Source organism: Zalophus californianus, chromosome 7, assembly GCF_009762305.2.
Source record: "Zalophus californianus isolate mZalCal1 chromosome 7, mZalCal1.pri.v2, whole genome shotgun sequence".
In the NCBI taxonomy this organism is placed as follows: Eukaryota; Metazoa; Chordata; class Mammalia; order Carnivora; family Otariidae; genus Zalophus; species Zalophus californianus.
In genome coordinates, this window is record NC_045601.1 from 109,003,697 (window position 1) to 109,026,298 (window position 22,602).

Here is a 22,602-nt window from a genome sequence, read left to right on the forward strand (position 1 = left end):
CCACCCCCCTCCCCTCTAGAAACATTTTAGGGTCTTAAGCAATGGAGTCTCTAAAGCCGTGGTCCTGGATGAGACCACAGGGAAAAGGGGCAACCAGCCTGGGCACGGAGGGAGCCTACCGGGGAGGGTTAAAGAGAGGCCAGCAACAGCCAGTGGGAGGAGGGGGCCCAGGCTGTGAGTAGCAGGGGCAAGGAGGTGGGGAGAAGCTGGGAGATTCAGGAGAGGAGCAGTTTCCCATGATGAGGACGCCTCTGTCATGTCACATGCGTGGGGAAGTAGAGGAAGTTAAGGACAGGAAAGTGGCTGCCTGTCTTGGCCCCGTGGGGTGGTTTCGGCAGAGTATGTCAGTGAGAACTGTGAGCCAGGGCCGCACGGGGGACAAGGGAAGGAAAGTCCACCCTAGCTGCAGGTTGTTGGGGAGGCTTCCTGCCAGGAGGTCCCTGAGGGAAGGAAGGACAGGGTGAGAGGTTGAGTGTCTTCCTTTTCCTTAACCTTTGCTCCATGCACCCTCTCCCTCTGCTTTCTCCGTGTCTCCAAATCCCGCAGCACCAACCATTCCAGTTGTGGTGGAAACTGCTAGAGTCCATTCTCATCCTCTTCCTTAGTAATAGAATCAATTCTTTTGTTGCCTATGTTCCCACTCAGAAAGAGGACTATATTTCCCAGCCTCCTCTGCAGCTCCTCATGGCCATGACACAGGGTTCTAGCCCATATATCCAGTGGAAGTGTGTGGGCCTCCCAGGAAGTCTTCTCAGATGAAAGGAGAATCCTTTGAATTTCCTTTTTGCTGCTCACTCAGTTGAAGGTGGGATGGCTGGAGCTTGAGCAGCTCTTTTGCATCATGAGGTAGAAGCCATTTCCTGGGGAAGACAGAGCAATAGAATAGCAGGAGCCTGGATCTTTAATGACTTTGTGAACCTACCCACCTAACTCTGAACTTCCTATATATGGGATTTCTTTTTTTTTTTTAAGATTTTATTTATTTATTTGTCAGAGAGAGAGAGAGAGATAGACAGCATAAGCAGGGGGAGCAGCAGGCAGAGAGAGAAGCAGGCTCCCCGCTGAGCAAGGAGCCCCATGCAGGACTCCATCCCAGGACCCTGGGATCATGACCTGAGTCGAAGGCAGATGCTTAACCGACTGAGCCACCCAGGGGGTCCCCTATATATGGGATTTCTGTATGTGTGAAGGAAATAAACTATTTTCTGTTTCAAGCAACTGTTAGTTTGGATTTTCTGACACTTGCAAAAACCTAATCCTAATTGATACACTAGCAAAGCAGGGGTTGCCTGGGGGAGTAAGGGGACAGATGATCACAGCATCCTCTCACTTGAGCTTTGAGAAATGTATGGCCTTGACAGTAAAGAGCGGGGCTGAGAACTCCAACCTCAGTTCCTCAGACACTGGTTCCCTGGAGGGCTTAGGAGGCTGCCCTGGAGGTTAGTGGGCAAAGGGTTTGCTCAGCCAGGACTCTGAGGAGGTCACTCAATGTGCTGGTTATCCTGTTTGTCCCTGGCACCTGGACTGTCTGCTCTCTATTCTCTGCTCTGCTCTGTGCCAGGGGAGGGGAGGCTGAGCCCTCTGGCTTCTTGTTGGGTCCAGACAATGGGAGTAGCCAGCAGGGGGCTGGAGATGGGAGCCCCACACTTCTCGTGTGGTTCCATCACCCCAAGACTGCAGCTCCTGCAGGCAGCTCCCCCCCGCCAGGTTCTCACCTTCAAGGGACTCACACAGCACTTTTGCACCCTTGACCCCTCAGACCTTGGGTGGTAATAGCATCCCATGTTGCTTGTCTCTGGTGCCTTAACATTCCCAATTCCTCCTCTTAACTCTGGAAAGATTCCTTTCTTTACATATTTTCATTTGAACCAACTGGAGGTAAATCTGCTTTCCTGTTGGGACCCTGCTCCTTCTGCTGGGGCCTCGAAGAATGCCTGGGCAAAGTCAGTCCCCTGGGACAAGAGAGGGACAGCCAGACAGGCAGAAACAGACAACAAAATAGGGGCAGAAAGGTAGAAACAAAGAGAGATTTTAAGGGTAAATGCAGTGGTGGATAGAGATGGTGCAGACAGAAGCAGAGCCAGGCATGGAGGGAGGGACAGATGGACAGGTGAGACTATCAGAGGCAGGGAAGTATAGAAAGACACCAAGTCACACTGAGAGGGGAAAATCAGCAAAGGATGAGACAGAGGCTCATGCAGACAGACATTGGAAATGGGGCAGAGAGAGGAAGAAAGAAGAAGAAAAGCCAGAGGTGATAGAAGGGACTGTCGCTGGGGACAGTGACATAGAAAGCAGAATACAATGCCCAGCACATTTATTAAATTAAAAGATCTCAGCCCTAAAGGAAAACTCCTGCCTCCAATCCTTGGTTCTGGACCCTTCTTGTCTCCTTTCCACGCAGTGGCCGGTACATCTAGTTAGGACTTCTGTGACCATCAGCTGAGAGTGGAGCCTTCTTCAGTGGAGGCAGATATACCAGCAGCCCCAGCCCAGGGGGCTGAGGAGCATTTAATGCAGGGAACCAACAAGGGATAAAAACGCCAAATGCCCAGTGGGAAGCTGTTAGGTGGGCATGGAGATGAAGGGAAGGGGAGGCGTAGCTCCCTAAGTCAGTGAGTGCCAATGCTGTAGGACATGTCCCTGCACAGCAGGGAGATCACTGGGGGAGCCAACACCCCACTTCTCTCTTCCATCTTCTGATCTTCTGCTGGTGCTTCCCTTGGCCAAACCCAAAGGGCAGCCAGAGGATGGAGAGCTGAGCAATGCTGTCCAGAGGGTCAGCTTCTAGGGGCAGAGGAAGGCATGAGGGTTTGGAGGGTGGATACGGAGGGGCAAATGGAAAAGCCCTAGCACACAGCTCTCCTCCCCCTGTGTGTGTTCAGAAGGGGCCAGCTCTGCCTGTTGGAAAGTACATGGTCGGGGATATTCTATGAGTCCCTTGGTCTCTGTTTCCTCATCTGTAAACTCGGGGTAGGAATAATGCCCACTTGCTGAGACTGTAAGAAGAGTAACTTGGAATTGTCTGTGAAAACGCCTGGCACCACGCTGGCCACGCTGTAGGTACCCCTTGGGCACAGCTGGTGGGAGCAGCTTTTCCCGTCCAGTGCCGAGCACCCCCAGACAGGGAAGGCTGCAGTGGGTGCGTCACTCTGAGGAGGCGCCCCATTCCACTGCTGCCCAGACAGAGTAAGGAGCCGCTACCAGGCCATGTGAGAGTAATCTAGAACAGCTTCTAGAGGAGGTGATTGGGACTGAGTTTTGTTTTATTATTTTGAAATTTTACTCCAGACATTTCAAACATATCCTAAAGTAGACAGAACAGTAGAAAGAGCCCCTATGGATCACATCGCCCAGCCTCGACAATGAGCAATTCGTGGCCAATCTCGTCCCATCTTTCCCCCACATCATTTTGGAGAAAATTGCAGACATATTTCAGCCACAGATATTTCATATGTATCTTAAAAAGGGGGCTCTTTAAAATATAACCTCAATACCATTATCACATAACACATTAATATTAAGGCTTTAACCCTGGCATCAAGTACACCTAGCCCCCAGATTATTCTCCAGTAAAAGCAACCAGGGCTCCCTAGAGAAATGGCTGACTTGAGGACGGGGGCAAGACACTCACAAGCTGAACTCGGAGCGTCTTATAGAGCCAGAAAGTATGGATGTGCTTAAGTGAAACACAACAAAAGCAAAAGCAAAAATCCCACATTGATGGAGAGGTGTCAGAGAGACCCAGAGGGCAACTGAAATAGTTCTCGATGGCCAAAGTTGGAAAAATTTAAGCGACAAAATCTAGTAGTATTAGATTACCCAAAGTATAAAATAAATATTTCCGAGTCCACACTGATAAAAATAACCGAATATAGTGCCATTGTATTGCCTGTAAGGTGACTGTTACTGTATATTGTCTGTGTTCCTTTCTGGTCTATGCTGCTTTTAGGCTCTCTCTTTGCTTAGAGGACCCCTTTCAATATTTCTTGGAGGGCTGGTTTCGTGTTTGCAGATTCCTTTAGTTTTTGTTTGTCCTGGAAGATTTTTTATCTCTCCTTCAATTTTCAATGACAGCCTAGCTGGATATAGTATTCTTGGCTGCATATTTTTCTCGTTTAGTGCTCTGAAGATATCATGTCAGTCCTTTCTGGCCTGCCAGGTCTCTGTGGATAGGTCTGTTGCCAATCTAATGTTTCTACCATTGTAGGTTACATATCTCTTCTCCCGAGCTGCTTTCAAGATTTTCTCTTTGTCTCTGAGACTCATAAGTTTTACTATTAGATGTCGGGGTGTTGACCTATTTTTATTGATTTTGAGAGGGGTTCTCTGTGCCTCCTGGATTTTGATGCCTGTTTCCTTCCCCACATTAGGGAAGTTCTCTGCTATAATTTGCTCCAATATACCTTCTGCCCCTCTCTCTCTTTCTTCTTCTTCTGGGATCCCAATTATTCTAATGTTGTTTCATCTTATCATATTGCTTATCTCTCGAATTCTGCCCTCGTGATCCAGTAGTTGTTTATCTCTCTTTTTCTCGACTTCTTTATTTTCCATCATTTGGTCTTCTATATCGCTGATTCTCTCTTCTGCCTCATTTATCCTAGCAGTTAGTGCCCCCATTTTTGATTGCACTTCATTAATAGCCTTTTTGATTTCGATCTGTTTAGATTTTAGTTCCTTTATTTCTCCAGGAAGGGTTTCTCTAATAACTTCCATGCTTTTTTCAAGCCCAGCTAGTATCTTTAAAGTCATGATTCTGAACTCTGGGTCCGACATCATACTAATGTCCGTACTGAGTAGGTCCCTGGCAGACGGTACTACCTCTTGTTCTTTTTGCTGAGGTGATTTTTTTCATCTTGTCATTTTGTCCAGAGGAGAATAGATGAATGAGAGAACAAAATGCTAACAGGTTAACAACGTCCCCAGCAAATCTACTCTAATCAAATCAGAAAAGACCTGAAACCAGGGGAAAAGAAAGGGAAAGAAAGAAAAAAGAAAGAGAGAGAGAAAAAAGAAAAAGATAAAAACAAACAAAAACAGAACAAAACAAAAAAAAAACCCAGAATATGATCAAATATGATCAGGCTAGTGCATAGATCAGGGCCACACACTAGATTTTGGGTGTATTTTGGTCTGTTAGAAGAAAGTGCCTCCTAAAATTTTAAAGAAAGAAAGACTTATATATGTACAAAATAAGGGTTGATACAATGAAGGGATGGAAGATGACTGTAAAGATAAAAATTATAAAAGATTTTATAAAAGGAATGGATAAGATAAGAAGTTGTTTGAAAAAAGAAAGAAGATTTTTTGAAAAAAAAAAGGGAGAGAAGGTGATCAGGCAGGACACTAGAACAAAGCCATACACTAGTGATTTAGGGTATATTTTGATCTGTTAGAAGAAACTGTATCTCAAAATTTTAAAGAGAGAACAACTTATATATATATATATATATATGCCAAAAATAAAGGTATCTACTATGAAGGGATAGAATATGACTCTAAAAATGAAAAATAAAAAAATTTTTTTTCAAGAAGGGATTGATAAGATGTTGGTTGAAAAAGGGAAAAAGAAAAATAAAAAAAAAAAAACAGTTAAAAAAACCCCGAATAAATAAATAAGGGAAAAGGGAGAAATCTCCCATGTGGAATTCCAAATAATTTATAGCTACTCTCCCCTCAAGGGAGGGACAGCATAATCCCCCACCCCTCAAGTGTGGGCTGTCCATACTGCCTTCCTTCCAAAGAGCACCTATGGGGGGTGGGGAAGAGTAACTTTACAGTGGGAAACTTGACAAGTACTACCTCAGCCCGGTGATCAAGGTCAACGCCAACAGTCATAAGCACACTAGCAAGTTGATAGTACACACCCTTCATACGGTGTGACAAGCGTGGCACTTTACCTCTGTGATTTTCTTCTCCAAAACCCATACCTCAGTCTTATCATGAGAAAAACATCAAGGGCCAATGGAAGGACATTCTACAAAATACCTGACCAGTACTTCTGGGAACTGTCAAGGTCATCGAACACAAGGGAAGTCTAAGAAACTCACCCAAGAGCAGCCTAGGGACCCATGACGACTAAATGCAATGTGGTGTCCGGGATGGGATCCTGGCGCGGGAAAAGGATGTGAAGTAAAAACTAAGGAGGTTGGAATGCACTATGGCCTGTAGTTAATAATAATGGATCAGTATTGGTTTATGAATTGTAACAAATACACCATCTCAATGTAAGCTGCTCACAGGAGGGCAAACTGGGTGTGGCCGCTCTACCCTTCACTCAATTTTGCTGTAGTGTAAATGCTGTAATGCTGTAAATCTAAAACTGTTCTAAAAATTATATTATTTAAAAAATTAAGTCTCTAATATCAACAAATATCTAGGGTTCCAATTTACACTTGTGTCAAATAGATCTTCCTTTCAGCTTATTTGAATCAGGATTCCCATTAGGTGTATATACTGTAATTAGTTATGAACTGGGCTTTGTTTTTGCTTTGTTTTTTAAATATTTATTCATTTATTTGAGAGAGAGAGGGTGCGCACACACAAGCGGGGTGGCAGAGGGAGAGGGAGAGAGAAACTTTAGCAGATTCCTCACTGAGCTCAGAGCCTGATGCGGGGCTTGATCTTAAGACCCTGGAGTCCTGATCCTGAGATCATGACCTGGGCCGAAACCAAGAGTCGGAAACTTAACCAATTGTGCCACCCAGGTGCCACTGAATTGGGCTTTGAAGGAAGAGACCTAATTGCATCATCTGTGTCTTGGGCAGGAGAATTGGGGGGCTAGTTTGCCTGTCTAGGCTTGAGCAACATTGGGGGGGGGAATGAGGTTTCAGGACAGGGACATGAGGGCAGTTGGCCCCAAGTCTTCAAAGAAAACCTGGCAAAAGCCTGCCCCAAATGCTAGAGTTCAAGGTCTTGCCAGTTCCCTCTCTCCCGTCCATGGTCCATGGTACTGTCATTGATCTGCCTCCAGGAAATCACTGTGGGGCTCTGAGAAAGAGATGTGGGCTTCAGACTCAGACCCGAGACCAAATCCTCACTCTTCCTCCTCGGTAAGGAGCCATCTCCCTGCGCCTCAGTCTCCTCATCTACAAAATTGAACATATTTTCATCTTTTCGGGACCACTGTGATGATGGAATGAAATAGTGCATCTGAAAGCACTCAGAGTTATGCCTTTTGTCTCTCTCTTTTGGGACAGAGAAAAGAGGCAGACTCTGGCTCATCGGGCAGAATTATTTATTTTGAAATGGGGGCAGGGTGAGGAGTTGTCCCACATTCCCAGGGAGGAGGCCTCAATGGCAGAAGGTACTTGTTGAGAGGCGAGTCCTTGGTGGGGCGTTGGATAGAAATCAGAGACCAAACTGGTACTGGGTCAGCTGTCACAGGACCTGGGAGGGGTGAGATCCCTCAGCAGAGGCTTGGGGTCAGACTTGGGATGAAACCATATCCCTATCTTGAGAGTCGTCAGGTGGGAGGCTGACGGAGGCTCCATGTGGGGCTGTTCCCCAAAAGAGGTGGGTCCTCCTTAGATGAAGAAGAGGGGAGGATTTGAGGGGCAGAGCGGGAGACTAGGGTGGGTGAGGGATGGAGCATTCTTCTCAGGATGTTACTCAGAGAAATGGGGCCCCAAGAGGGGCTCAGAGAGGGGCCCATCTTCCCATCACAGGGCCTGCTATCTGGAGGACCTGCGTCAGGCATCAGCCCCCACCCGGACTGCTGCCTGGGCACTTGGAGGAGTCTGGTTCCCGAACAAAAGGGGAAGCAAAGTCCGATGAGGGTGGGGAGGGAGACAGAAAGAGGTGGCAGTGGCAGAGATGGGCACTAGGAGCAGTGACCGAGGACTCCCGAGAGGGACAGAGGCAGAGAGACCAGACAGAGAGGAAACCAGGGTCCCTGAACAGGAGTCAGGGACAGAGAGACACAGCAAACAGGCAGAAGGCAAGGATGATGTCCTGCCACACATACCCCGCTCAAAGCTTTGACTACTTTCACCTTGAAGCCTTCCTCCCTTAGGCCCTGTAGCCCCCCACTCCTCTCTCATGGTTGAGTGCAGAGCTCGTGCCTGGTGTGTAAGCTATGCTTGTTGAGATCCTTACTGCACCAGAGTGGGTTTTTTCTTTTTATATATATCTTTCTTCCTAAGATTAGGACTTATAGTCATCTTTGATCTTGCCTGTCCCTGAGAAGTACTTGCCAAATGGATGCCAAGTCACGGCACCTACCCCTCTCCATCATTCCCTCTAGGGGTGGGGGAGGGGAGAAGAAGAGAGGGGACTGTGAGGGGGCGGGTATCCTGTGTGAGCCCTTCAAGGTCCCAAAAGAAACAAGCCCAAAGGTGCCAGCTGTGCCTCCCAGTTCCAGGTGAAATCATACTCAAGGGTCAGACACCCCAAGAAGCCAGTGTGACTTCAAGCCTGGCTTGAGCAGCTCCTTGGAAGTCCACCGCACCCCAATCTCCCCTAGATCCTGTACCACAGATGGCTTCAAAGATGGAGCCCTTGGCTCATTTGGGTAGCTCTTTCTTCCCTGAGGCAGTAGCCCCACTTTTTAATGCTTGTGATGGGCTCTGGGAAGGAGGCTGTTAGGTCCTGGGGTTAGAAAGAAGCATACTTCATACACCCTTGGGGCCCCAAACCCATGTCCAGGCCTCAAAATGCTGGGTGGAGGGGGCCCCTCACCTGAGCATAACACACTCAAGGCCCCACTTGAGCAGGAAGCAAGCCTTGAAGGCAGGAAATCTGGAGGGCTGAGGAGAGCTCCAAGGGGGAGGTGTGACCTCTAGGGACCCCTGAGAGGCCCCTGGGACTCTGGGAACTGGCTTTCTCTTATACCTCGTCAAGCTGGAGTCTTCAGCTGCGGGTGCCCTCTGAATCCACTAGATACTCTTTTCCATTTTCCCTTTCCTTTATCAACAAGGACCACCCCCACCCCAACACTGCCACCATGATGTAGCCCTCCCCACACCAGGAAGCTGAGAGTAAGACAATCCCGAACCACAAGAAATGTCTTCTTCCTTTTAACCACAACCGGGACTCTTGTTTTTGGGGTAAGTGTGTGTACGTGTTTGGATGAGCATGGGGGAGGCATTACCAAGCACATAACCACTTTTCTTGGGAAAAGTTTTGTTGTTCTGCAATGAGCTCTAGAACCTGCTTTTCCTTAACCTGCCTGGGTTAGTGGTCTAAGTGCTGCGGCACATGGAATTTATCTCCACAGATATTCCTCAGCCTCTGGGGCAAGAGGGGCCTCGGGTTCAAAGAAGAGGAGGTGATGGGGAAGACTGAGAATAGAAGAGAGAAGGGACATCCAGGGTAAGGAGGTAACCTGCACAAAAGCTTGCAGGGGCAATGGTGGAAGGCAGAAGGAGGCTGGGCTGGCATGAAAACTTGGACTTGGTGAAGGAAAGAAGGAAACCCAGAGGTCTTCCCTTCACAGAAATCCCCCAGAAAGGGCTTTCTTTACTGGCAACCTTGGGCAAGTGACTTAAGCTCCTAGAGCCTCAGTATCTTCACCTGGAAAGTGGGTACAATATCCTGGGATCAGGTGACCTGTAGAAACTCTCTAGCACTGGAACTATTGCTTTTATTTGCAAATATACTTTCTTGACCACTTACAAAACAAAGAGAAAGTGGTTCGAATATGAATACCTGCCTCCTACACTTGCAGTAGGGGTTAAAATGAGGCAAACTGTGAAGTGGTGCCTGGCACATACTAAGTGCTCAATACAATACAGCTATAATACATTACATATAAGACAGTATTATATTACAAATAATACACTATTATTTACTTTTCTCGGAGCCCCAATTCTCCTGCCAGCTTCAGAATCTGGGCTCTCTTTCAGCATCTGTTTAAGAAATCCATTCCTCCCACGTGGGTGGGTTCCTGCTCCCTGCTACAGACAACAGCCATCCCTGGGTGGAGAAGGGCAGAGGCTCCCCTGTCCATTACTCAGGGTTTCCAAGGCCTTGGGGAGGACTCCCTCCTCCTCCTCCTCCTCTCCAGGCTGCTCCCAACTCCTGAGGGACAGGAAGTGTATATGTTTGGAAAGGGAGGGTGTCTTCCCCCCAGTGATTGTGCCCACAGTCAGCATCCCAGAGCCAGGCCCTGGGGCTCTCTGTGCTGGCTGCACTGGGCACCGGCACCAGCTGCCTCCTCTTCCAAGCCCTACAGGGGTTCTTGACGGATAGGCAGTCGGGCAAGCTATGTGCCAGCCCAGGCTCTGGCACAAAATTGCTGTGTGATCTTGGGCAAGTCCCTCTCCTCTCTGAGCCTCAGTTTGCTCCTGTGGTGAGAGAGAGAGAGAGAGAGAGAATATTATGCTTCCATGTTTGATGATGTAAGTTGTTCAGATGAGAAAAGGGAAGGGAAAGTTAAGGAAACCAGGGATTTTTACCCAGTACAGTCCAGGTGCGGGTCTTCAAGGCAAAGCGATTGGGGGGGATGGGGGTGGATTATCTGGATAACTCTCCGCAATTACCCAGGTCATCACAGGAATGGAGACCCAGTTTGACCACCTCCCAGACTCCGGAGAACACATCCTTCGGCTTTTCTTCTCTGGTTCCAGCCCGGCCTCTTCCAGGGGCTTTAACCCTGTTTACAGAAATGGGAATTTGCATGATGAAAATAACCCCAGCCGGACCGAGATTTTACTGCGCTTGGCAAGGGGCTCGGAAAAAGCGGCTGCATAGCCAATTACTGGAATTTTTAAACACAAATAATATTTTATGGGATCAGTGGGCTGGCGCGGGGCCGCCGCACCCGGCGCGGCTCCTCCGCCCACAAACAAGCTCCGATTGTGCGGCGGGCAAGCGCGCCCGCCCCGGGGTGGGAGGGGGTGGTAGCGCGGGCGGGCAGGGGTCCCGGCGCGGGCAGGTGCAGCGCGGGGCACGACGGCCCAGGCGCCCGGCCGGCAGGGAGCGTCGGCGAGGCCGGGAGCTGGGATGGGGTGCGCTGGGCGCCCCGGCTCACCTGCAGCGCCGCGCCTGGAAGCGTTTAGCGCGAGAGGGCGCGCCCAGCGCTAGTTTCCCCGCCCGGCGGCCGCCCGCTGGGCCTGGCCCGCGCCCCGCGCCCTTGGCATGGCCGTGGCCGCCGCGCCGCCTCCGGAAGGCCGGCTTCCCGGAATGGCCCGAGGGCGGCGGGGAATCCGCGCCGAGGCCCTGGAACCACATTTCGCCTTCCCTCTCCCGCCCGAGCCGCGCCGGCGCGCTGGAGGCAGACTCCGGAGCCGCCGGCTGTGGCCGGAGAGGCCAGTGCAGGTCGAGGGGCACAGCCAAGGGTACGGGACATCCCCACGGTCCCGCCAGGGATCCCCATTCCCGCGCGCCCTGAGACTCCGGGCCGGGCCACGGAGCCCGGAGGCTGGCCGTCCTGGCCCGCGGGCACTCCGCGGCCTGGGTCTGGTTCCCCGCAGTCAGGCCGCCCTCCGCCGCCGCGCGCCCAGCCCCAGCACACACAGGGTTAAGCAGGAGCAGGTGTGTAGCCAGATGCCGCTGACCACCCCCTCCCCCGCAGCCCCGTCGGCAGCCTCCTCCTCCGCCCACCCGCTCCGAGCCAAACAGTCCCAAATAAAAGTACTATTGTTGCCTCTCCCCACCCCCGTCGCTGCCCCGCCACCTGGAGCGGAGCCCGGTCCCCTCTTCACCTGCCCCGGGGCCGGCCCGGGGGGAAGGGAGGTAGGGGAAATGGGGCCTCCTAGCTGGGACTTCCGCTCCCCCTGGCCCCCGCTTCCCCTCCCCCAGTGCTCCCAGCACTGACCCCTGAGCCACTGGCGGGGACCGTGGCTTGGGGGTTGGGGGCTCCTTTCTGGCTTGGGAGCTGGGTTCTGGCCTCCCCTTGCTCCTCCCTCTAGCTCTCATCCCTGCCAACAGGACAAGCGGCATGGTGTTACAAAGCTGGGGGTGGGGGGCATTAGCCCTGTGCGAGGAGCCCAGGACAGGAAGGGCCAGGCTCGGCTTGGCGCTCGGCAGCTGGTATCTTTTTTTTTTTTTTTTTAAAGTATTTGTCCCTCAACAAGACACGGAAGGCAGGGTAAGTGTGGCCTTTTCACAGACCAAGAAAGGGAGGCGCGGGGAGGTGAAGTGTCTAGGCCCAAATCACAAGGTTGGCAAATGTTGGGGCTTCGCACAGGACCCATGTCTGTCGAGCCTCCTGGCACGGCGGGTGCTCCTTTGATGGACCAGGGGTGGGGACCCCAGAGACTGGCGACCTGGCACGGCCTCAGACTCACTGTAGGTCCTCGGACAAGTTACTCCACCCTGGTTTCCTAGTTCTTACAAAATCCGCTGAAGTGGATTAGCGTGATTCCTGAATTCTCTTGAAACCCAAGGGGCTGGTTGACTCTGGAGGTGCGGGGGGGAGTTACCCCACGAGGAAGCGAGGCAGCCACGGCCTGTGCGGAGGGAAGGAAATGTTTCCCCCTCGCTCCCCATCTCCACCGGCCTTCCCCTCCCTGCCTCCATCCCTCCCTGCTGGCCCCCGGGAGGCTGAACTGCGAGGTTAAATAAATATCTGACGGTGGCTCAAGGAAACGAGTCAAGACCGTTGCTGAGAGAAGAAACCCAGACCTCAGTGCAGACCCGCCCCCGAGTCCGAGCAGCCCCTGCCCCGCCCCCGAGGCGTGCGTGCCAAGCCCTGGGCCCTCTCCGGCCTCACCCAAGCTCGCCTGGATTATCAGCCCCCTCCCCGCGCGGCCGGGGTCCTCGAACCTCCCCCACCTCCCCCGGCTCCGGCGTGGGGGCAGCTGGGGCTGGGGGCGTGCGCTCAGGGTTACCGTATTTCCTCTCTGTGCGCCCTCGGTTTGGAGCGCAGGTATTTAACTTCTCCAACCTGCCTGAGAGTCCTCGCCACACTGTGGAAAGAGCTCTGCTGGGAATCCAGAGATTTCGGATTTTTTGTTCTCTTAGCTCTGCTGTAACCTCTCTCTTGACCTGCAGACCTGTAAATCCTATTTCCTATTTCCACCTGACTGTCCAGCGGGCATCTCAAATTCAACTTGTACAGCTGGGAAATTCTGATCTTTTCCCCAGATCTGTTACTGTCCGTCTTGGCCATCTCAGAAAGGAGCAACCTCATTTTTCCAGTTGCTGGGGAAGAAAATCTTGGAGTTTATCTCCTCTCTTTTTCTGTCATCATTCATCTGAATGCCTTAGCAAATCTTGTTTACATTGCCTTCGAAATCTGTCCAGAATCTGCTTCTCTTCACCACTTCCCCCACGTCCCCCACTATTCCAAGCCACCATCTTCTCTTGTCTGGAATCTTGCAGACCTCCTAACTTGTCCCCCTGCATCCTTTGTCCCTCTCAGTCTGTTTGCAACAGAGCGGCCAGGGTTATCCTTTTAAAGCCAAAGTCAGATCATGTGCCTCTTCTGCTCAAAACCTTCTAACAGCTGCACATCTCACTCAGAGTAAAAGGTCCTTACAAGACCCTCCAGGATCTGATCACCTCTCTGCCCTTCCTTCCCATCCCTCTGCTATCCTTCCACTCCAGAGGCACTGGCCTCCTCACTGTTCCACAGGCAGGACAGCGCACTTCTGCCCCAGGGCCTTTGTACTTGAGTTTCCCTCTACCTATCTTCTCCTAGATTCCTACAACGTTTCCTCTGTCATTTTGCTAAGGTTTTCTCTGACCACCCCCCCAATACACACAGGCTCCTTATCTCCCTTCCCCTGCTTTTCTCAGCATTTATCATCATGTAACATGCTACATATTTACATGATGATTTGTCTGTCTCCTCCCACTACACTGTAGATGCTATGAAGGCAGAGGCTTTTTAAAAGCAGTCTCGGTCCTAGAACAGGGCTACACACATAGCAGGTATGCAGTAAGTATTTGCTTAATGAATGAGTAAATGGAATGAACTAGTCACCTTCCGTCGCTGGGCCCAACTTACCTACCTGCACAGGTGAGTTGGATCCAGTGAAAGTCTCCCTGTGCTTTGAGAGTCCCACGGCTTCTTCTAAACCTTACCTGCTAAATGTCCCGTCCTAGGCCTTCTACGACGTCACCTGGTGGGGTGGGGAAGTACAGGCCAGGTTTTGTTGGCGGGACATCGCAGGCTAGGCTTGCTTGCGGGAAGCTGGTCAATAGGAGGGGGCGTGCGGGCAGGGTTACCGTATTTCCTCTCCGTGCGCCCTCGGTTTGGAGCGCAGGTATTTTAACTCCTCCAGCCCGCCTGAGAGTCCTCGCCACACCTTGGAAAGAGCTCTCACTGAAGAGGAGGAGCCCCTCCCTCACTGAAGGGGCTGCCCCCTTCCTCTCACTCCCAGGGATCATCTCTCACCTTTGGTCACCTGGAGAAGCTGAGCCTGGGGGAAGCTGGCTGTAGAAAACATCCCCACAAGGTGTAGAGAGCTGGTGGTTTAGAGGGGCTGAAGGTGGCCTGAGGATCTCTGGAAATATGGAATTGTTACCTTTCCCAATCCTTGAAGGATCAGGAGGAGATAAGAGGGGGAGGGGAACGCTAATCAATCATTCATTTGTTCGGGCCACATATGCTTAAAATGCCTTTTCATAAAGGTCCCCAGGGTGGAGGCACAATGACTCCTAGCGCCCTAGAGGGGACAGGAGGACAATACCCAAGGTGAGGGTTTGATGGCTGACATGAGCTCTTGATAGGCGCTGGGAGTCCGAGATGCATAAGACTCAGTTCCTACTGTGGAGAAGCTCAGACTCGTATCTAATGATTTTTAAACAATTATTGATTGTTGATCGCAGCTCTTCCCACAGTGGGAGGGGATGGAAAGACTTCCTGGAGGAGTTGACATACCTGAGCCAGACTAGACAGATAAAGAAAGGAGGCCCGGACTCTTGGCAAGGGCATGACCACAGGGCCAGCACTTCCTGATGGTGGAATTAACATGGGAGGGAGTGAACATTATGGTTCGCGGTGGTTAGAGTGGAGGGTAGAAAGCAGAACTGAGGTGGCAGCTAGCTCTGCATTTCTGCTGACCAACGTAAGGCAGAGGAGGCTTACCCCAGGGAGGCTGCACCCCAGTTCAGAGGGCCTACCATTCATTCAAGAAGCATCCCCGAAGGTCCCTTGTGTGCCTGGCCTGGGCCAAGGCCCTAGAGGAGGCAGGGACATGCACAGTGAGACCTGGGCCAGTGGTCAGGAGATTTGGACCATCAGTGGCTCCAGTCCAAGTTGGCCGTGTGACCCTGGGTAAGCCTGGAATCTCTCTGAGCCTCAGTTCTCCCAACTGTAGAGGCAATAGATAATTCCATCTGTCTTGCATGACTCTCAGACTAGACCAATGGTCAAATGAAATAATCACCATATGCACTTAAAAGTGTAAAACAGAGGACACAAAAATATGATAAAACAACATCTCAGGCCTTCAAGAGCTTAGAGAATGGTCTTTGTAGCTTACAGCCCCATCCCTAGGCCCCTCAACCTTCTATTTAAATCCCAGTCCTCGGGCCCCCTTGGGACTGGCTGGCTACCTCCCCTAGCCTTACACTTAAGTTGGCTTTCCTCCTGACCCCAGACATCCAAATGTCGGCTCCCCCTCGTGGCACTTCCTGGAACGACAGGTGTCTGAGCAAGAAGAGATGGGGCTGGGTGGACCTCAAAAAGGGAGCAGGAAGAGATTAGGAGAGGAAAAATCTGAAGATGTCAGAAAGGAGCAGGAGAAATCTGCCAAGGAAGTAAGCCCTAAAACAGAATGTTAGGCTGGAAGGGACCTGAGACCTCCTCCCACGTCCCATTTTACAGATGAGAAAACTGAGGTATAGGGAAAGGGAATTTAGAGGCAGGACCATGACTCAGGTGTTCATATACTCCTTTTCTGGTGCTCATTCCATGACACCAAGTGTCATATGCGTTTATACATCCCAGTGAGTAAACACTATAGATTGCTAATTCCCTCTACATCTGCCAGGGTCCCCCCCTGACTATGTAGCAGTCTCTCCCAGGGCAAACATTCTTACATGCCAAGACTGCATCCAGAGTGGCTAGTACAACCCTAGAGCTCATCTATTCTGGATCCAGAAATCAGAGATAGACAACTCACCTTTCTCTTTTTACTGGAGTGTGGATACAGGAATGATCATGGGGACACAACTGAGTCCACAGCTAAATGACCAATTCAACCAGAGGGGCGTGTGTGTGTGTGTTGCAGTTGCAAGTATGGAGTGCTTTATCCAAAGTTTTGTTTTGTTTTTTCTTAACTTGCATCTTCTAATTTAGTTCTTGCTGCTATTATTAGCCCACCTCAGAGATGAGAACAATGAGTCTCTCAAGGACCAAGTGGTTCACCAAGGTCAAGAAGAACATCATGGTTAGGTGCCATTATTTGCCCGCGAGATTGCCTTGTTTTTATTGAGCTGAGTTGAGGAGGAACTCTTCCCAACCTGCAGTCCCCTACTACCGAAGGGAGATTTCTCCTGCCTCCCTTAGATCCTGACAGCCTGGAGGGGCCTCTAGCTCTATGTTTAAAATAAGGGATGAGGAGGGGGCTGGGCACAGAGAATGCAGCAGAGGAAGGAGGCTGCTTGCCTGCCCTGAGCTGAGGGGCTTGCAAGTAGCCTTCCCACTGGCTGGTGGAGGAGGGGAAGCCTGGATTTCTGATCCCCCTTGGGACTGGAAAGCAAAAGGCGGCTGGAGGGCCACTGTGAAAATGTACCAATGTTGTCTAGGAGCCAGGAGAAGATCCTGTTGCCCTGTCCCATTGCTACATTATAGCAGGGTGCTCAGTGGATGGAGTGCACTGGATTGAGGGTTCAAGGGCTTATATGACCCTGCACAGTGTGGGGCAGCAGTTGGAAACATAGGCTCTGGAGCCAGTCTGCCTGGGTTCACATCCCAGCTTCTAAATTAACAGATCTGTGGCCTCCACTTCCCCTCTCTGAGCCTCAGTTATCTTACCAGCAAATGGAGAATAATAGCACCAATTGAAAGACTGTCGGAAACATTAAATGAATGTAAAGTACTTAGGAAAATGTCTGGCACATAGTAGGTGCTCAAGAAACATAATCTGTGATTCGGAAGGACCCATCTGTGTTACAATATCGCCACCTGTGCAGTGAAAGGAGCTGGGTTAAATGAGGAGGTCTGACTGTGGGAGTCAGACCTCTCTGGGGAAGGTTTTGTCTTTGTTTTTCCCAGGAGGGTCAAAACCATAGAAAATAAAATTTGGAAACTATTCTGTGGGATGGCTTGCAGGAGATTTGAGTGCTTCCCTGAGGGGTATGAGTTTACACCATTGATTCACAGGACCAGAACATTCCCCCAAGATCCCTGGCTCTGATACTATTCTGTGGCTCTCGAGTTATCTTCTCAGTCTGGAGGGTGTGAAGTTCAGGAGAGCATCATCCTGAATAACTGGGGACCCCAAGCCCAAACCTGGCAGTGTAAGCCTGAGTGCCCAGGAAGGTATCTTAGGGTGAGTCCCAGGGAACTGAGGTTCCTGGATTGTTCTGTATCCAGCCTGTCCCTGAGTGGGGTGGGGGTGGATTTGGACAGAGGAAGAAAGACAGGCTTTCGTGGGAGAAAGGGCAGGCCAGGAAAGCTCCTTGCCCATCATGTTTACTGAGCTGCACTGAATTATGACTAAATGCCAAGATCTGGCTTCAGGCAATTGCCTAAATCATTTAGGGATTGACAGAGGAGGGAGGGAGGGGACACGGGGAGCTTGGGGGAGAATGTTCTTGTAATTCTTCAGTCTGAGGTACATTAAGGAGCCATAAGCCATGTCGAGAGCTTGAATTACATTAGAGAGATTATCCTGTTACAGTTCATAATCCTGGATAATATACCGTCTTGGAGCACACCTGCCCATGATAAATCTCGCCCTGTAATGGCCTGACCCTGGGGACCCAGGGAGGCTGGCAGGGGCTATGGGCATGGGTGTAGCCTCAGCAGAGGCACCTGTGAGTCCTCCTGACTCATCTTTGTGCCCCCCCTGCCCCTACCTCAGCCCAGAGGGAGCGGATGTACCTGGGAGCTTCAAACTCCTCCACCTCTTTTCAAGGTCTTTGGCTCCGTAGGGCCCTTCCAGCCTTAGCTCCTCCCCCGGGATCCCACCTTCTGCTCCGGTGGGACAGACTGTTTGCATCCCTGTCGCTAGGTTCTCCTCTCCCTGAACATGTTCCCCTTAATCTCTCCAAACCCAGCTGGCATTTCATGGTCCATGGAGACCTCTCCAAGAACACATACTGACATCCCCCTTAGCTCCAGTTCACGGCACTGACCCCCTCTCATGAATGGCTGTGTCACCCACCCCATACGGTGTTGGCAAGCTTTTTCTGAGCATCTGTCTCTCTGGCTGGAACTGTGAGTACCAGGGAATCAGGAACCATGACTTCTGCCCCAGCATTTAGTGCAGAGAGGGTATGTAAGCTGCCCAAGGTCACGCCACTAGTTAGTGGCAGAATCAGGATCTGGACCCCATTCGCCTGGCTCCAGAGTCTGTGCTTTCAGCCACTAGGGTGAAAGCCCCATCTTGTGTCACTCGTGGGCCGGGCCTCACTTGCCACGAGCTGCCAAATCCTTGCTAGGTCCTGGGGACCCCCACAAGTCAAAGGGATGAGTCTCTCATGGTGGATCTCAGGGTGGGATGGAACCTGAGCCTCCAGCATCCATTCCCAGCCTTATCAGGTGGCTCATTCCACTGCATGACCTCATGAACGTCCCCATCAGTGTGGTATCCCTGTCTCAGCCCTAAACCTGTCTCCTTCACAGCCTGTTGCTCGGCGCCCAGCTCCTGGCAAGCTTGGAGGTGTCTGGGTGCCTGCCACATGTCCCTGCTCTCTCTCTGCATGATGCCCCAAGCCCCATCAGCCTCAGATTCTGCTTTACTTCTCCCACTTCCCTTCCCCACACACACATTCTATGTGTACCTCTATCTGGGGACACTTGGAGGGCACCTTTCTGGGCCTCCTGGGGTTTGCTACGCTACTGGGCTTTAGCTAATGCGAGTCACTCTAGGTATCCTAAAAAGAAGCACTGGGTTACATTTTTCACCTGCATTATCTCATGTACCCCATGCCCGCCTATGAGATAGCTACTCCATAATGTCTATTTTATGGATGAGAAAGCTGAGGCTTAGAGGTTAAGCCCCCACCCCAGCCCCGATGCCACACTGTCTTCTTATGGTGAGTGTCAGCTACCCACACTGCCCCCCCCCCCAGCAACGTCTCCCCCAGGTCCACCCTTTCCCCTCCTTTTTCATCCCTGCAGATGCCTCTAACACATGCCTCCTTACCTTTCTCTTGCCAGGTTCCAGAACTCCCTGCATTCCAAGTCGGTCAATGCTTCCTGGATTCAGGCCCTCTCCATGCACATCATTCATCCAGGTGGGACCCCCGCAGTTTGATCATCCACGCTGCGTTCATTCCCATCACTCATTCATGGAGTTCTGGAATGTCAGAGCTAGAAGGGGCCCGAGAGGTGATCTGGTCCACTGGTTTGAAAATGAGAACACATTTTTCAAAGACAAGCTTCTGTGAAAGTTCTATGGAGAAAATAGATCAATGAGGGTGTCCGGGGAGGGGTGGTGTTCAGAGGCCTGCCTTCTCAGCACCCCCGGACTATGACCCCCTGGTCTGCTCGCAGAGTACAGTTGGTTGGGGGCTGTGCCCAGTCCACGAGAACCTGTTGCCTTGGTCACTAACTGAAAGTGTCCTGTTGCAACAGGTCATTCTCCCCAAGCTCTGAGTCACAAGGACCTTGGCCCTCGCCTCAGCTTCCACTCTCCACTGACAAAGCTGCCTGACCTTGAACCAGAAATCATGTAACCTCCATATCCCTCCCTCTACTTCCTCTTCGGAGAAATGGGAATAATAACAGGACTTACCTGTTGGCGTGCAACAAGCCACCCCCAAAGAGAGTGCCTTAAAACAACTTTTGTGCTCTTTCTCCTAGTGTTCTGGCTGGCTGGGCTCAGCTCAGTGGTTCTTCCACGGCTCTCTCTTGCAATTGTGTTGGACAGTGGCTGGGGCTGCAGGCATCTGGAAGACTGATCCAGATGCTGGGGTGGCTGCCCTCTTGCTCTCTGTGCACCCTCAAGACCTCTTCTCTCCACGTGATCCTCTTGAGCTGCACAGAGCAGCTCGGAGCTCCCAGAAGCACACAAATGGAAGCTTCCAAGCCTTCTAGAGGCTTCGGCCCAGAAGTGGCACAGCCCCACTTCTGCTGCATTGTTGGTTTCATTCAAGGGGAAGAGAAATAAATCCGACCTCTTTCTTCATGGGGGGAATGGCTAAGAATTTAAGCTATCACACACTGCATGACCTTGAGCCAGACAAGTGCTTAGTTTTTCTAATTTGCCATCTGCAAAGTATAACTACATCGACCCAAGGAAGGTACTCAGAACAGTGCCCGGCACACAGGAAGCACTCACTACATGTTAGCTGGTGCTATTTTTATTTCTAATCCTATGCCAAGCGTTGTGCTTGTGCCGGGTAACTGGTGGCGGGGGGGTGGGGTTGCTGTGGGGCTACACGAGTAACGGCAAAAACAGTTTATACTCCTGATAATAAATAATCTAGTTCATGAGATAAAATTAACACACGCAGAGATCAAAGTCCTAATTCAAGGTATTGTGTAATTAAGGAGCCCATGAGAGGTACAGATAACATACTCAAGGAAGTTGGAGGGCAAAGAGATTGGACGTGGGGGCTGGGAGCCCATTGGCAACTTCAAGGAGGGAGGGGAGGGGCCCCTCTGAGCGGCAGGACGGACCCCAAACTCCCTGTTTTCAAATCTTACCTCTGCCACTTTTGGGATGTGTCTATGTGATCTTTGCAAGATGCTTAACCTCTCTTGGCCTCAGTTTCCTTTTTGTAAAATGTATCTATCATAAGGCTCAAGGGAAGGGTAAATGATTTATTTCCTAGAAAGGGCCTAGAACAGTGTTTGACCTGCGGCGAGGGTCACTTCGGCATCCTGAAAGAGAGGAGACTGGCTAGGTGGTGGGGAGGGACACGTCTCCAGGGGAGGGGAACAATGGCTGCATCGTAAAACAAGAGGAGGTGTGTGCCATGCTCAGGGACAAGAGAGCAAGATTTGGTTGTGCAAGGGGAGGTGCTGGGGGAGGGCAGAGGGAGCTCAGGCAGAGGGGAGGGGGAGGGGCAGAGTGCGGAGCCTTCAAGCCCAGCCAGGGCAGTTTGGACTTGATCCTCCCAGGCCCACGGGAGCTATGATAGGTCTCTAACAAGGGAGGGAGACCATCTGGGCGGCCTTAGAAAGAGACCCCTAGCAGTGGTATACAAGTGGGTCAGAGACAGAGTGATGGCCCTATGAGACGGGCATGTGGGGGGGGGTGGTGGCAGTGGCTGACAGAGGCAGGGGGAGGGGAGTGCTGAGGCTCTGGGGGGACCACCTGCCTCCTGCCCGTTTGGCGCACCGTCCCTGGCTACTGGCTGCTGCGCTGGCTCCCCTCTTCTGGGCCAGGCTGAAAGGTTGCCGGGCCTCAGAGAATGGACTGGACCCCAGCGGGCCTCCTCGTGTGGACCTGGACAAAAAAAGAGCAATTCTCAGAGGGGGCCATGGCCCAGACCAGGCCTGCAGGCCCAGAGTGTCAGACCATGAGCAGGGGACGTGTGTGTGTGTGTGTGTGTGTGTGTGTGTGTGTGTATGTGTGTGTTGGGGGGATTTGTGTGAGAGTGTGTATTTGGTGTGTGTGTGTGTGTGTTGGGGGATTTGTGTGAGAGAGAGTGTGTATTTGGTGTGTGTGTGTATGTATGTGTTGGGGGATTTGTGTGAGAAAGGATGTGTATTTGTTGTGTGTGTGTGTTGGGGGATTAGTGTGAGAGAGTGTGTATTTGTTGTGTGTGTTGGGGGATTTGTGTGAGAGAGAGTGTGTATTTGTTGTGTGTGTGTTTTGGGGGATTTGTGTGAGAGAGTGTGTATTTGTGTGTGTGTGTTGGGGGATTTGTGTGAGAGAGTGTGTATTTGTTTTGTGTGTGTGTTGGGGGGATTTGTGTGTGAGAGAGTGTGTGTGTGCTGGGGGATTTGTGAGAGAGTGTATTTGTTGTGTGTGTGTTGGGGGGATTTGTGTGAAAGAGTGTGTGTGGGGGGGATTTGTGTGTGAGAGTGTGTATTTGTTGTGTGTGTGTGTGTGTTGGGGGATTTGTGAGAGAGAGTGTGTATCGTTGTGTGTGTATGTGAGTGAGAGAGAGAGAGAGACTGAGTGTGTGACAAGGAGGAAAGGGGGAAGACCATATGTCTATTTTCTTGGAGAAACAGATGTTTCCTCAAGGGGTGAGAGTTGGTAAGGGAAGGAAAGTGGAGTTAGAGAACCAGGTCCACATGAAAAATAAGTGTCCCGTGTATAGGGCCCCTGTGTGTGCGTCAATTTTTTGGATTTTTCCAACATTTTCCTTTTGTGTCTCTAAACCTTTCTTCTTCCAATGTCTCTCTTTCTTTCTCCACCAGGCTGGCACTCTCCGGCTCAGCCCCAGGCCCGGCGTTCCCTCTGGCGTTCCTGTGGCGAGGACCCCGCTGCCCATCCCTTGCTCAGGCCTCTCCCGTGGTCAGAGCTACAGTGGACGGAGCAAGCCTCCTCGGGCCTGTGCCAGGTAGTTCTCTCCATCTTGCCTCTGCCGGGCTGGCCTTGAGCACATGCCTTTTCCTCAGGCCCTCCTCTGACAAATACT

The 22,602-nt window shown here is 51.3% G+C and overlaps 1 long non-coding RNA gene across 2 annotated transcripts; it reads right to left on the reverse strand.

The window, feature by feature from the left end:
- Positions 1–24: 24 nt before the first annotated feature.
- LOC113927112 lies at positions 25–19,343 on the reverse strand. 2 transcript variants are annotated; one of them, XR_003521506.2, is made up of 4 exons: positions 19,209–19,343; positions 10,398–10,594; positions 9,792–10,286; positions 25–860 (listed from the first exon to the last, which is right to left on the reverse strand). It is a non-coding gene; the product is annotated as an uncharacterized LOC113927112 (long non-coding RNA). The 2 variants fall into 2 exon arrangements; XR_003521505.2 differs by lacking the exon at positions 25–860 and having other exon boundaries at positions 6,761–10,286.
- Positions 19,344–22,602: the final 3,259 nt, after the last annotated feature.